This window comes from Saimiri boliviensis, chromosome 19 (assembly GCF_048565385.1).
Source record: "Saimiri boliviensis isolate mSaiBol1 chromosome 19, mSaiBol1.pri, whole genome shotgun sequence".
In the NCBI taxonomy this organism is placed as follows: Eukaryota; Metazoa; Chordata; class Mammalia; order Primates; family Cebidae; genus Saimiri; species Saimiri boliviensis.
In genome coordinates, this window is record NC_133467.1 from 13,800,321 (window position 1) to 13,816,949 (window position 16,629).

General features: G+C 37.4%; 1 protein-coding gene across 2 annotated transcripts in view; it reads right to left on the minus strand.

Annotated features, from left to right (window-relative positions):
- The window catches only part of XPR1 (xenotropic and polytropic retrovirus receptor 1), a 229,403-nt gene that overhangs the window by 94,984 nt on the left and 117,790 nt on the right, over positions 1 to 16,629 (minus strand). The window lies entirely within an intron of this gene.

Consider the following 16,629-nt stretch of genomic DNA (forward strand, 5'->3'; position numbering starts at 1 on the left):
TGCTAAAAACACAAAAATTAGCTGGGCATGGTGGTGGACGCCCGTAATCCCAGCTACTTGGGAGGCTGAGGCAGGAGAACCACTTGAACCTGGGAGGTAGAGGCTGCAGTGAGCCAAGATCATGCCATTCCATTCCACTACAACCTGGACAACAGAGCAAGACCCTATCTCAAAAAAAAAAAAAAAAAAAAAAAAAAAAAAAACGCTCTTCATAAGACCACACACAAGCCTTAAGGGGAGGCTCTCCTAAAGCTCTCCTATAATACATTTATAATGATGGAGAAAATAAGTGTTCTAAGACTTCAGAAGAGGAAAAAAACTGTAGATAGAACTTATCAAGTATGATTCAATGAATTCCACTGAGCTGAGTTGAATTCATTCAGCAAGACAATAAATATCTGAGGGAAGAAAAAAATGCAAAGCAAAGGTATGAAGACATGAATGTAATATGTTTCCAGGAAAACGAGTTGATTTTGTTCTATGTTAAATTGCAGTCCCTTTATTTTTACTTTAGCTGTACCACATACAGAGAAAGAAGTGTGCACTGAAGAGTGTAAAATAGAAGTTCCAAATCTTTAGGTGCTAGGAAGGTAACATAAATGTGTTGAGCAAGTAGACGTTTGTGCAAATGTGGTGAGAAATGACAAATGACACCTTCAGGAGAAGGAGTGGTTGGGATCCTGACAAGCTGGAAAGCATATGTCTGTCTAGTTGCCACCATGTGGTGATGTGGGCCCAGTATGTTAAAGCTTTCTATTTTTCAGGAGAAGCCATAAATCCAGATATTTTTAAAACACAGTGTTGGCCAATCAATATATGTTTCTGCAGGCTGGATCTACTTTGTTGAGTTCTGTCACACAGCATATCAACCTATTGAATCCCATATGCAGAGATATATATAACTTCAGGAACCCCAAGCCTAAAATGGTATGTTTTTTGCCCAAGTGAGATCTAATTAGACTTTCTAGATGCTAATATTAATAATATAGAACTATCCTATTCCTGGATCTCTGGGGTACTCTAAGATTGAAATGTATAGAAAAAGTATAGGTTCCTTTCTGAGCCCCAGGTCTCCCAAAACTCAGTGCAGTCCCAGAAACTCTTAAAATAATCCAGCTGTCTAGAAATAAGGAAAATGGTCCAAAAGCAATATGTGCTATACATATACAGATATATAACAAATTTATAGTATTGCATGGTATAATTTGTAGCACCCGAGATATTTTAAAGAAAAACAAAAGCTTAAAGTTCTAAAAAGCATGCTGAATCTATTCATTTTATTTGAATAACACTACACAAAATTTTAATTTATACATACCTACTTCTCTATTTCATATGCTTTAGACCTGAGAAGATAATGCAGGATGTCCTATTGATTCTGTAGTAAAACAGGATGGCCACTTTAAAGTCTGCAATCTAAGTACAATAAGGGCTATAGCTACCGAAGATCACTGAAAATCATATTTTTATTTTTTCAAAGTGTGAAGCAGGTCACCTTTTTTTTTTTTTTCCAAATTTTAAAGCTGAGTTTGAGTTAAGGAAGCTCCATGGTAACAGATGCAGCTCGTATAATTGCACCTACCTCTAGCTGATTTAAAATAAGAGTAATGGCTTATTCTACTTAATTATCTAATTATCTTTATTTTATTCTCTATTATTAGGAAAGAAAACCCAAAAGCAAAACATGGGCTTGGTCATATCTACTGTGTTTTTCTCTTAACACACAACTTTTATTAACATAAAGCGACAGAAATAATATTATTTAGCAAAATGATTTAAACACAGCTTCTGTTCTTAAAATAATTTTTAATATATAATAATGTTCACATAGATTATATATTCAACATCCACTATTTATAATACCACCAATAATTCAGAAACAAAAAATACAGGCCTCTGAGAAACTAAAATCCACATAAACTCCATGTGTTAAAGCATGAATATTCTACCCATGAATCAGTTTCCTAAGAATTTATTTCCTTGCTTTAAAGATTGTTTTATCTGGTCGAGTGTGGTGGCTCACACCTGTAATCCCAGAGCTTTGGGAGGCCGAGGCAGATGGCTCACCTGAGGTCAGGAGTTTGCAACCAGCCTGACCAATATGGTGAAACCCTGTCTGTATTAAAAATACAAAAATTAGTTGGGCGTGGTGGCTCACGTGTATAGTCCCAGCTACTCTGTTGGCTGAGGCAGGAGAATTGCCTGAATCTGGGAGGAGTTGGAGGTTGCAGTAAGCTGAGATCCCACCACAGCACTGCAGCCTGGGTGATAGAGCACGACTCCATCCCAAAAAAAAGAGCGAGAGACAGATTGTTTTATCTAAAATACTGCCAGTTTGTTTAGTTTTCTAATTCACACATAAAATAGCCACTAATCAGAAGAAGGTAGAGTAAGGTTATACAGTAACACTAACACAACACAACAAAACAAAACAAAATAGCTAACAAAGAGAAAGAGAAAAAATATAAATAAAAACAGCAAATACTCAAAAGAAGTAAAATGAAACACAGTGTTGTTGCCTTCTCAGATTTCAAAAGACTTGGTAAACTACTGTAAATAAAGTATACTTTTAGTAAATAAATGAGAAAAAAACAGCAAAAAGAACAGAATAGAGGGTCCAGAAGTAAATCTGTGTGTGTGTGTGTGTGTGTGTGTGTGTGTGTGTGTGTGTGATTATGTTTAGATTATGATAAAGGAGGCTTCAAATCTCAGTGAGAAAAGAATAAACTACATGCGAATAGGGCTAGGTCAACCAGCCATCAATTTAGAAAAATCTCAAAATGGAGTTAAAAAACTGATATAAAATACTATACAAAAATAAAACATTTAAATAATTCCACATGGGGAAGGCATTCTTAATATTACACAAAACACAAAAGTCATAAAAGAAATGATGGACACTTTCACAAAATAAAAAACTTCCATTACACAATGTGACACCACAATCAAAGTTAAAAGAGACGCAGCAAGACGATCCAAGATGGGTCAAATAGGAACAGCTCTGGAGTGTGGTTCCCAGCGAGAATGCAGGGGCCGCCACAGGTGATCCCCAGGAAAGCAGGGTCTGGAGAGGACCTCCAGCAGTCCTACACCAGAGGGGCATGACTGTTAGAAGGAAAACTAAAAAAAGGGAGAAATAACTTCATCATCAACAAAAAGGACGGCCACTCAGAGACCTCAACAGAAAGTCACCAACTACAAAGACCACAGGTACATAAATCCACAAAGATGGGAAGAAACCAAAGAAAAAGGATGAAAACACCCAAAACCAAAATGCCTCTCCTCCTCCAAGGGATCACAGCTCATCAACAGCAAGGGAGCAAGGCTGGATGGTGAGTGAGTCTGATGAATTGACAAAAACAGGCTTCAGAAGGTGGGTAATAAACTTCTCTGAGCTAAAAGAACATGTTCTAACCCAATGCAAAGAAACTAAGAACATTGAAAAAAGGTTTGACAAATGCTAACGAGGATAAACAGCTTAGAGAAGAATACGAACGACCTGATGGAGCTGAAAAACACAACACGAGAACTCTAAAAAGCATACACAAGTTTCAATAGCCAAATCGACCAAGCAGAAGAAAGGATCTCAGAGATCGAAGACCAACTCAATGAAATAAACAAGAAGGCAAGATTAGAGTAAAAAGAGTGAAAAGAAATGAACAAAGCTTCCAAGAAATAATGGGATTAGGTGAAAAGACCAAATCTACATTTGATAGATATACCTGAATGTTATGGAGACAATGAACCCAAGCTGGAAAACACTCTTCAGGATATTATCCAGGAGAACTTCCCCAACCTAGCAAGGCAGGCCGACATTTAAGTCCAGGAAATACAAAGAACACCACAGAGATATTCCTCAAGAAGAGCGATCCCAAGGCACATAATTGTTAGATTCACCAGGGTTGAAATGAAGGAAAAAATGCTAAGGGCAACCAGAGAGAAAGGTCGGCTACCCACAAAGGGAAGCCCATCAGACTCACAGCGGATCTCTCAGCAGAAACCCTACAAGCCAAAAGAGAGTGGGGGCCAATATTCAACATCCTTAAAGAAAAGAACCTTCAACCTAGAATTTCAAATCCAGCCAACTAGGCTTCATAAGCAAAGGAGAAATAAAATCCTTTACAAACAAGTAATTGCTCAGAGATTTCATCACCACCAGGCCTGCCTTACAAGAGCTCCTGAAAGAAGCACTACACATAGAAAGGAACAACCAGTACCAGCCACTCCAAAAATGTACCAAATGGTAAAGAGCATCGACACAATGAAGAAACTGCGTCAACTAATGGGCAAAACAACCAGGTAGCATCAAAATGGCAGGATCAAATTCACACATAACAATATTAACCTTAAATGTAAATGGGCTAAATGTCCCAATCAAAAGACACAGACTGGCAAATTGGATAAAAAGTCAAAACCCATCAGTGTGCTGTATCCAGGAAATCCATCTCACGTGCAAGGATACACAAAGGCTCAAAATAAAGGGATGGAAGAAGATTTACCAAGCAAATGGAGAGCAAAAAAGCAGGAGTTGCAATCCTAGTCCCAGATAAAACAGACTTCAAACTAACAAACATCAAGAGACAAAGAAGAGCATTACATAATAGCAAAAGGATTGATTTAACAAAAAGGGCTAACAATCCTAAATATATATGCACCCAATACAAGAGTACCCAGATACATAAAGCAAGTTCTTAATGACCTACAAAGAAACTTAGACTCCCACACAATAATAGTAGGAGACTTTTAACACTCCACTGTCAATATCAGACAGATCAATGAGACAGAAAATTTAACAAGGATATCCAGGACTTGAACTCAGATCTGGACCAAGCAAACCTAATAGACATTTACAGAACTGTCCACCCCAAATCCACAGAATATATATTCTTCTCAGCACCACATCACACCTACTCTAAAACTGACCACATAATTGGAAGTAAATCACTCCAAATGCAAATGCAAAAGAATGGAAATCATAACAAACAGTCTTTCAGACCACAGTGCAATCCAATCAGAACTCAGGATTAAGAAACTAACTCAGAACCACACAGCTTCATGGAAACTGAACAACTGGCTCTTGAATGTTGACTGGATAAACAATGAAATGAAGGCAGAAATAAAGATGTTCTTTGAATCCAACGAGAATGAAGACACAATGTACCAGAATTTCTGGGACACACTTAAAGCAGTGTCTAGAGGAAAATTTAAAGCAATAAATGCCCACACAAGAAGCAAGGAAAGATCTAAAATCGACACCCTATCATCAAAACTGAAAGAGCTAGAGGAACAAGATCCAAAAAACTCAAAGGCTAGCAGAAGACAAGAAATAACTAAGATCAGAGCAGAACTGAAGGAGACTGAGACATAAAAAACCCTTCAAAACATCAATAAATCCAGGAGCTGGTTTTTTGAAATGATCAACAAAATAGACAGACCGCTAGCCAGAATAATAAGAAAGAAAAGAAAGAAGAATCAAACAGACAAAATAAAAAATGATAAAGGGGATATCACCACCAATCCACAGAAATACAAACTACCATCAGAGATTACTATGAACAACTCTATGCACACAAACCAGTAAACCTGGAAGAAATGGATACATTCCTGGACACTTGCACCCTCCCAAGCCTAAACCAGGAAAAAGTCCAAACTCTGAAGAGACCAATAACAAGGGCTCAAGTTGAGGCAGCAATTAATAGCCTACCAACCAAAAAAAGCCCAGGTCCAGATGGGTTCACAGGTGAATTCTACCACACATACAAAGAGAAGCTGGTACCACTCCTTCTGAAACTATTCCAAACAATCCAAAAAGAGGGACTCCTTCCTAAATCATTTTATAAGACCAACATCATCCTGATACCAAAACCCGGCAGAGACTCAACAAGAAAACAAAACTTCAGGCCAATATCCATGATGAACATTGATGCAAAAATATTCAATAAAATACTTGCAAACCGATTGCAACAGCACATCAAAAAGCTTATCTATCACAATCAAGTAGGCTTCATCCTGGGGATGCAAGGCTGGTTCAACATACGCAAGTCTATAAATGTAATTCACCACATAAACAGAACCCAAGACAAAAACCATATTGAGATAATAGATGCAGACAAGGCTTTCAACAGAATTCAACAGCCCTTTATGCTAAAAATTCTCAAGAAACCAGGGATCAATGGAATGTATCTCAAAATAATAAAAGCTATTTATGACAAATCCACAGCCAATATCATAACACATGGGCAAAACTGGAAGCACTCCCTTTGAAATCTGGCACTAGATAAAGATGCCCTCTCTCACCACTCCTATTCAATATAGTATTGGAAGTTCTAGCCAGAGCAATCAGGCAAGAAAAAGAAAGTGTATTCAATTAGGAAAGGAGGAAGTCAAATTGTCTCTATTTGCAGACCACATGGTTGTATATTTAGAAGACCCCACCGTTTCAGCACAAAATCTCCTGAAACTGATAAGCAACTTTGGCAAAGTCTCAGGATACAAAATCAATATGCAGAAATCACAAGCATTCCTATACACCAATAACACACTAAAAGAGAGCCAAATCAAGAATGAACTCCTATTCACAATTGTTAAAAAGAGAATAAAATACCTAGGAATACAACTCACAAAGGATGTAAAGGATCTCTTCAAGGAGAACTACAAACCATTCAAGGAAATAAGAGAGGGCACAAACAGATGTAAAAACATTCCATGCTCGTGGTTAGGAAGAATTATTGTGAAAATGGCCATACTGCCTAAAGTAATTTATAGATTCAGTGCTATCCCCATCAAGCTACCTATGATCCTCTTCACAAAACTGGAAAAAAGCACCTTAAACTTCATATGGAACAAAAAGAGAGCCCGCATAGCCAAGTCAATTCTAAGCAAAAAGAACAAAGCTGGAGGCATCACCCTACCTGATCCCAAACTATACTACAATGCTACAGTAATCAAAACAGCATGGTACTGGTACCAAAACAGAGATATAGACCAATGGAACAGAACAGAGTTCTCGGAGGCAATTCCATACATCTACAACCATCTGATCTTTGACAAACCTGACAAAAACAAGCAATGGGGAAAGGATTCCGTGTTTAACATACAGTGTTGGGAAAACAGGCTAGCCATGTGCAGAAAGCAGAAACTGGACCCCTTTCTGACACCTTATATGAAAATTAACTCCAGATGGATTAAAGATCTAACCATAAGACCTAACACCATAAAAACTCTAGAAGAAAACCTAGGCAAAACCATTCAGGACATAGGCATAGGTAAGGACTTCATGACTAAAACACGAAAAGCAATGGCAACAAAAGCCAAAATAGACAAATGGGATCTAATTAAACTCCAGTGCTTCTGCACAGCAAAAGAAACAATCATTAGAGTGAACTGGCAACCAACAGAATGGGAAAAAAATTTTGCAATCTACCCGTCTGACAAAGGGCTAATATCCAGAATTTACAAAGAACTAAACAGATTTACAAGGAAAAAAAAAAAAACCCTTCAAAAGTGGGTGAAGGATATGAACAGACACTTTACAAAAGAACAAAAGAAGACATTTATGAGGCCAACAAGCATATGAAAAAATGTTCATCATCACTGGTTATTAGAGAAATGCAAATCAAAACCACATTGAGATACCATCTCATGCCAGTTAGAATGGCAATCATTAAAAAATCTAGGGACAAAAGATGCTTGAGAGGATGTGGAGACACAGGAACACTTTTACACTGCTGGGAGTGTAAATTAGTTCAACCATTGTGGAAGACAGTGTGGCGATTCCTCAAGAACCTAGAAATAGAAATTCCATTTGACCCAGCAATCCCATTACTGGGAAAAAAATATAATCCTTTGGATATATTTCTGGGTATATATCCAAAGGATTATAAATCGTTCTATTTTAAAGACACATGCACACATATGTTCACTGTGGCACTGTTTACAATAGCAAAGACCTAGAACCAACGCAAATGTCCATCGATGATAGACTGGACAAGGAAAATGTGGTACATATACAGCATGAAATACTATGCAGCCACAAAAAACGATGAGTTCGTGTCCTTCATAGTGGCAAGGATGAAACTGGAAACCATCATTCTCAGCAAACTGACACAAGAACAGAAAACCAAACACGGCATGTTCTCACTCACAAGTGAGTGCTGAACAATGAGAACACATGGACACAGGGAGGGGAGCATCACATACTGGGGTCTGTTGGGGGGGACTAAGGGAGGGACAGTTGGGGGCAGGGAGTTGAGGAGGGATAACATGGGGAGAAATGCCAGATATAAATGACGGGCATGGAGGCAGCAAACCAAATTGTCATGTACGTACCTATGCAACAATCCTGCATGTTCTGCACACATACCTCAGAACCTAAAGTGCAATTATGTATACATATATACATATATATATATACACATATATATACATACATATATATAAAGAGAAACAGCAGAAAGATATGTCTACAACATTTAAAACAAATGATTAGCATGCAAAATATATTTTTAAAAAGTCTTACAAGTTAATATTAGAAAGATACTTAATTCCATAAGAAAAGTAAGTGAATTATAGCAATTCATAGAAAAAAAGAAATATAAACGTCCTATGAATAAATGAAAGGATGCCAGATGTCATACAAATGCAACTTTTAAAAAAGGAAATATAGTTTTTCAACCATCAGGTTAGAAAGAATTTAAAAATACTGGTATTATTTGGCAATGGTAAGGATACACGAACACACTAATTCCTTGTTGATGGAAGTGTAAATTTTAGGAAGACAATTTGGCAGAAGCTATCAAAATTTACAGTGTTTAATCCCACATGTAGGAAATGTATTCTAAAGGAATCTCTACACAAATGAATGAATTGCCAAGGATGTTCATTCACTATTTCTTTTCTTTTCTTTTTTTTTTTTTTTTTTTTTTGAGACATCCTAGCTCTGTGACCCAGGCTAGAGTACAATGGTGTGATCTCAGCTCACTGCATCCTCCGCCTCCCGAGTTCAAGTGATTCTCCTGTCTCAGCCTCCCAAATAGCTGGGATTACAAGCAACTGCCACCATGCCCAGCTAATTTTTGTATTTTTAGTAGAGGTGGGGTTTCACCATGTTGGTCAGGCTGGTCATGAACGCCTGACCTCAGGTGATCCACCTGCCTCAGCCTCTGTGGGATTATAGGCATGAGCCACCATGGCCAGCCTCATCATTATTTTTAACAGCGAAAAGGAAACAAACTGATGTCCAAAAGGAGAGTGGTTAAGTAAATTATGATAATATTATGTAACATTATGCATTTAAAAAATAATATACAGACATCCTAGTGTGTATAAAAAATCAGCAAAGACTGTAGAGGAAAAAATAAACAACAGAATATACACAGCATGATCCCATTAATGGAAAATATGTATGAATTAATATTCATATGTACATTCATAGAAAGATTGTAAGGATGCATAATAATCTGTTGTGGTTACCTCCTTTGAAAGGGGAGTAAGTCTGAGAAGGATTCTCAGATTTTGCTATCTTCAATTATTATATTGTTTAGATCCATTAAAAAGGTATTCATGAAGGATAAATTATACTGTATAAAGGATATTAACTGGAAGAAAAAAAGAAACATAAACTATACACAGTAAAGAGTAACCAGCACACCTAGTTGAATAGTCTTTCTTTTTTTTTTTTTTTTTTTGAGACAGAGCCTAGCTGTGTCACCCTGGCTGAAGTGCAATGGCACATTCATGGCTCACTATAGCCTCAACCCCCCAGGCTCAATCAATCCTTTCACCTTAGCCTAAGTAGCTAGAACCACAGGAAATAGAGTATAACAGAATATAGCAGCATACAGAATAATTAAGACTTTCACTTGTTAGGAGAAGCTTATAAAATGCTTGCTTACGGAACATCAATTTCTATTATATTTCCTATAATGTACCTGTTCAATAATGTTAGAATCAGTAACTCTGAAGTGGAGAATCAGAGAATTTCAGCATTCAAAAATCAACTAGTCCAATATTCTTATTTTACATGTAAGAAAACTGAACAAAGGGCCTAGATGACATGAGTTTTCCCCCTCCAATAAAAGTGTTATAGAAAAATCACTGCATTCTATTATCAAATAAAGAATATAAACATATTAACTGTATAAAAGTGACTATTAAGTGCTACATTGGTATTATGAAGTAAACAGCATCTTACCCAAAATCATATATGAAAGCCCTAACCCCTCAACGTGACTGGTACTTGGAGACACGGCCTTTAAAGAGGCAACTAAGGTTAAATGAGGACTTAAGGTTCATGGATCCTTAATCCCACAGGACTGGTGTTCCCATAAAAAAAAAGAGAGAGAAAGAGACACCACACCTGACATTTCAGCACTTTGGGAGGCCCAGGCAGGAGAATCACGAGGTCAGGAGATTGAGACCATCCTGGACAACATGGTGACTCTGTCTCTACCAAAAATACAAAAATTAGCCAGGAGTGGTGGCGGGTGCCTGTAATCTCAGCTACTCAGGAGGCTGAGGCAGGAGAATCGTTTGAACCTGGGAGGAGGAGGTTGCAGTGGGCAGAGATTGCGCCACTGCCCTCCAGCCAGGTGACAGACCGAGACTCTGTCTCAAAAACAAAACAAAACAAAACAAAACAAAATAAAAGAGACACCAGAGATCCCCACTGCCCACCTCCAACACACACACACACACACACACACACACACACGCACGCACGCACGCACTCGCTCGCGCTCTCACTCTCCCCCCACCCCCACCTGGCTCTCACGTGCTCGTTCTCCCTCCAATCACACACAGAGGATAGGCCATGTGAAGGCAAATGCCTACAAACAAGGAGGAGATAGGCCTTACTATAAGCCAATTCTGCCTGCATCTTGATCATGGGCTTTCAAGCCTCCAGAAATAGGAGAAAACAAATTTCTCTTGTTTAAGGCACCCAGTCTGTAGTATTCTGTTAAGGCAGTCTGAGTAGACTAATACACAATGGGCTAAACATGTTCTGAATTCAATAATCACAAAAGACTAAGCTTACTTCAGAGAGAGCTAGCATAAATAAGTACAAATCTTAGCAAGATATGTTAACACTTATAAGATGAGCAGCAACAGAAAAAAAGTTGAAAGAGTGAAAAAAATCAAAAATAGGTAAAAAATGACTTAGAAAATGCCATCTTAGAGATTCCTTTGCTCTGAGTTAAATAAATATTAAATCAGTCAGTTATACTAAAATAGAGGCACACAGTTATACTGTGAGAGAGAGAGAAAGAGAGACCGATTTCTTTGTCATCTCTGTAATTGTCTTAGCTCCACCTTGCATTTCTGGATGACAGACAAGTGCTTTCTCATCCACCCTGCAAATTACTGTTAATAGAAAATGATTCTTCGCTTGAACCTAGGTGGCGGAGGTTGCAGTGAGCTAAGACAGCGCCACCATACTTCAGCCGGGGTGTCAGAGACTGTGTCTCAAAAAAAAAAAAAAAGAAAGAAAATGATTATTTAACACTACCAATCAAGGTAAAATACTTCTATTGCACAGCAACCACCATCAAGTGCTTTTTACAGCAACATTCAGGAATTTTTTATTTTTATACTATTAATGACATTGAATTTTCTCATGCAATATCCGGGTTAAATATGTAAAAGGCCAGTCTTCCCAAAAACCATTTCTTTAAAACCACTATTAACACCATCAAATCTCTGATATGTTCCATTCAAGTTTTTCTTACTATTCTCAATTTTCTTAATTTCCAGATCTGTGAGACACTGAGCGTAGAGATTATGTCTTTTTTTAATCTATATAGATATATACCCAACATAACATCTGGTACACAGTATGAACTCCACATACTATTTTAAAATTGTAAATGTTGAAACAATCTTCCTATTTTGTGAAAATCATACTTTATTAAAGTAAAAGAAAAAAAACACTCCAACAATTGGATACTCAAATGCAAAAGCATGAAGTTAGACTCCCACAACAGATACAAAAATTAAGTCAAAAGTGATCAAAGACCTAAATGTAAGAGCTAAAACTACATTAACTCTTAGAAGAAAACACAGGTATAAATCTTCCTGACCTGAGATGGGGCAATGATTTCTTAGATATGACACCAAACACATAAGCAACAAATGAAAAAATTGATAAACTGAACTTTATCAAAATTAAAAACTTTTCTGCTTAAAAGGGCACTATTAAAAAAGTAAAAAACAAAAAAACAGAAACACAATGGGAGAAAACACCTGCAAACCCATATGAGGACTACTGGACAAGGGTTTAGTATCCAGAATAGAAAAAGACTTACAACTCTTGCATATTTTTTAGAAGATATGTCAAAAAGACTCCTCTTATTCAACAATAAGACATATAACCAAACTTTTAAAAAGGACAAAGAATCTGAAGAGACATTTCTCCAAAAAAGATATACAAAGGACGAATAAGTACATGAAAAGATTTCAACACATCAGTCATTCGTGAAATACAAATCAAATGACAATGAGAGACCATTTCATACCCACTAGAAGAGCTATAATGTAAAAAGGCAATAATAAATATTGGTACGAATATACAGAAATTAGAATCCTCATATATTACTGGTAAGAATGTTAAATGATGCAGCCACTTGGGAAAACAGTTTGGTAGTTCCTCACAAAGTTAAAAACAGATTACCATATGATTAAACAATTTTACTTCAAGGTACATTCCCAAGAGAAGTAAAAACATATGTTCACAGAAAAACTTATATGTGAATGTTCATAGCAGCATTGTTTATAATAGCAAAAAGTAGAAACAACCCAAATGTCTCCCAATGGATAAATGAATAAACAAAACGTGGCATATCCATACAATTGAATATAATTCAGTCATAGAAAAGAATAATGTACTGTTACACGATACAACATGGATGAATCCTGAAAATATTATGCTAAGGGAAAGAAACCAAACAGTAAAGATCACATATTGTATGAATCAATTTATATAAAATGTCCAGAATATGCAAATCCATAGAGACAGAAAGTAGAGTGGTGGTTGGCAGGGAGGCACTAGGGGTAGGAGAGGTAGGGAGTGACAAAAATGTTCTTGAATTACATAGTGGTGATGGCTGCACAAACTTGTAACTGTATTAGAAACCTTTGAATTATACACTTTATTCATTCATTCATTCATTCATTCATTCATTCACTTCTGAGATGGAGTCTTGCTCTGGTGCCCAGGCTGTACTGGAATGGCATGATCTCTGCTGGCTGCAACCTCTGCCTCCTGGGATCAAGCAATTCTCCTGCCTCAGCCTTCTGAGTAACTGGGATTACAGATGACCACACCACACCCAGCTAATGTTTGTATTTTTAGTAGAGATGGGGTTTTGCCATGTTGGCCAGACTGATCTCGAACTCCTGACCTCAGGTGTTCGAGCCACCATGCCCAGCCTTGAATTATAATATTTGAATTGTATTAATAATATTTATTTATTCAACAAATAATTATTGTACTTATTAGATGCTAGGCTCTCTATTAAATACTGGGGACATGATGAATCAGATAAATGCGGCCCCTGCCCTCATACAGTTTACAATCTAGTAACTGAGGCAGAAAGAAATCTACACAAGTAAACACAGAATTACAAACTACAAAAAGTGAATGAAGATCACAAATAGGGTGATGAGACAGAGGGTAAGAACTGGGATGGATGGCTATCCTTTCTGTCAGAGTAAGAAATGATCAGAAAAGATCTCTCTTTAAGAGATGACATTTAATCTAAGACTGAACCTAAAGGATAAGAAAAAGCAAGCCGGGTGCAGTGGCTCACAACTGTAATCCCAGCACTATGGGAGGCTGAGGCAGGCGGATCACAAGGTCAAGAAATCAAGACCATCCTGGCCAACATGGTGAAAACCCGTCTCTACTAAAAATACAAAAACTAGCTGGGTGTAGTGGTGCATGCCTGTAGTCCCAGTTATGCCTGAACCTGGGAGGTGGAGGTCACAGTGAGCCAAGATCCTACCACTGCACTCCAGCCTGGCTACAGAACAAGATTCCTTCTCAAAAACAAAAAAGGAGAGAAGAAAGAAGAGAGAAGAAAGAACTAGAAATACCATTTGACCCAGCAATCACATTACTGGGTATATACCCAAGGGATTATTAACCATTCTATTATAAAGAAACATGCACACGTATGTTTATTGCAGCACTGTTCACAGTAACAAAGATTTGGAACCAACCCAAATGCCCATCAATGATAGACTGGATAAAGAAAATGTGGTACATATACAGCATGGAATACTATGCAGCCATAAAAAAGGATGAGTTCATGTCCTTTGCAGGGACATGGATGAAACTGGAAACTATCATTCTCAGCAAACTGACACAAGAACAGAAAACCAAACACAGCATGTTCTCACTCACAAGTGAGTGCTGAACGATGAGAACACACAGAAACAGGGAGGGGAACAACACACACTGGGGCCTGGGAGGTAGGGGGCTAGGGGAGGAACAGCAAGTTATCATATTTGGACAATGCAATTATCTCTAACTTTTCTGCTATTTTGTGGTAGGGCCAGAGACACTGTTATATCGTTTTAGCTTTCTGGTAAGAAAAAAATAAACTTATGTCCAAAAAAAAAAAAAGGAAAGAATCTCACAATGTGACTGCCACCAGGTGGTGATCGGAAGTGAGGTTAAGAAGGAAGGCAAAGGCTCTTTCATGCAGAAAGGCCATGTTAAGAAGTCTGTACTTTATTCTAAGTGCCATGGAAAATATCGAGAGTTTTAGGGAGAAGCCTAAACAGTAAAATTAGTTTCTGTTTTACCAAATGACAACTTAAAATCACATTTCCCAGGAAATTAGGTGTACAAATGAAGGAGGAGAAGTATTCTATCCTCAAATAAATCTGGGAATTTAAGTATAAAGCAGGATCAAACTGATTTTTTTAAGGTAGTAATTCTCACCCTTGGGTGGGCTGTTTTCAAGGGGACAAGGGGACATTTGGCAGTATCTGGAGATACTTTTGGTTGTCACAGCCGGGTAACCATGAATATGTTAGTGTTACTAGAGTCTAATGGTGGAGGTCAAGGACGCTGCCAAATATTCTACAATTTCCAGGACACCAATCCTTCCCACTACCTGCTCCAAACACAGAATTATCCAGTCCAAATGTCAACAGTGTCAAGGCTGAGAGACTCTGCTTTAAGGCAAAAAAAAAAGCTTTACTATGCTAATACACACTGTTATTCCATGAGAAGTGGAACTAGTACATTGTGTTTCCCAAAGTTAGTTATAAGAATGCAGTCCTTGGTGGTAGAGGGGGAATGACAGCACAAAGATGGGGAAAAGGCTGTAGAATATCTATTAAAATCTGCAGGAACAGGCCAAGCTTGGTGGCTCATGCCTGTAATCCCAGATCTCTGGGAGGCCGAGGTGGGAGAACTGCTTGAGCCCAGGAGTTGGAGACCAGCCTGGACAACATAAGGAAACTCAGTCTCTACAAAAAAAAAAAAATTTAACTGGGTGTGGTAGTGTGTGCCTGTGGCCCCAGTTACTTGGGAGGCTGAGGTGGGAGAACTGTTTGAGCCTGGAAGATGAAGGCTGCAGTGAGCTGTGATCATGTTATACTCTAGTCTGAGTGGCAGACTGAGACCCTGCTCAAAAAATAAAATTTAAATTAAAAAAAAAAAAAATCTCCTGAAACAGTATTCTGTGGAACACCAGTTTGAGAGCCACTAGCTTTACAATCACCACTACCTCTTTGCATTTTAATTATATTCCATCCACAATGGTTTCTATGATTTCTTAGTTTCTCCTGGATATGAAAACAGATAAATAAAAATTGAGTATGTGACCAGGCTCCATCAAATATAGAAAGAATATTTAGTATTACTGTTTCATGCTTTCACCAAAAAAAAAAGGTGTGGTTTTTTAAAATAGTGTGATTTATAAACTGAGAATAACTTGAAATTCTTTTTTTCCAGATGCTATTATGCAGATGGGGAGATGAATTATATAAAGCATATGGCAAAGAAAATTTCAAAGATAAAAATGTTACTCTAAAATCATTGATGTAGTAGAAATACAGCTAAATCAGGAGTCATTCATTCAACAAATACCAAGTCCCTCCTATGTACCAGACAATGTGACTGGGGTGAGGATACAGTGATAAGCAAAACACACATACATTCTGCCCTTTGAGATTACAATCTACAGTCTATCTGAGGGAAAAAAAATACTTTAATCAAATAATCATACAAATACATAAAGGGTAGAATAAAGGACTAGCCTTCTTCCTGAGACCATAGTGATCTATTACTGAAAATTAGTTTTAACGATAAATAAACTTAACAATTAAGTCTTCTTTCAGTTTCAATGAAAACAAAAAAAAATGGACTTCCAAGGATTTGCTATCCTGTTATTCACTTTCTTAATACCTATAATGAGTATTTGAGTATTTCAGAGAATGCCTTTGTTTGTGGTCCAGAATGGCAGTAACATATTATAGCAAAATTAGACTGAGTAAGAGAGAAGCCTTTTTTTTCATATATAAAGTCAAGGAAAGGCAATTTGAAAGAGGACTTCTTGACTGTAGACTCATTATTCAGACCAATCAATTTCAGGAATTACTACATATGTAAATGAATAT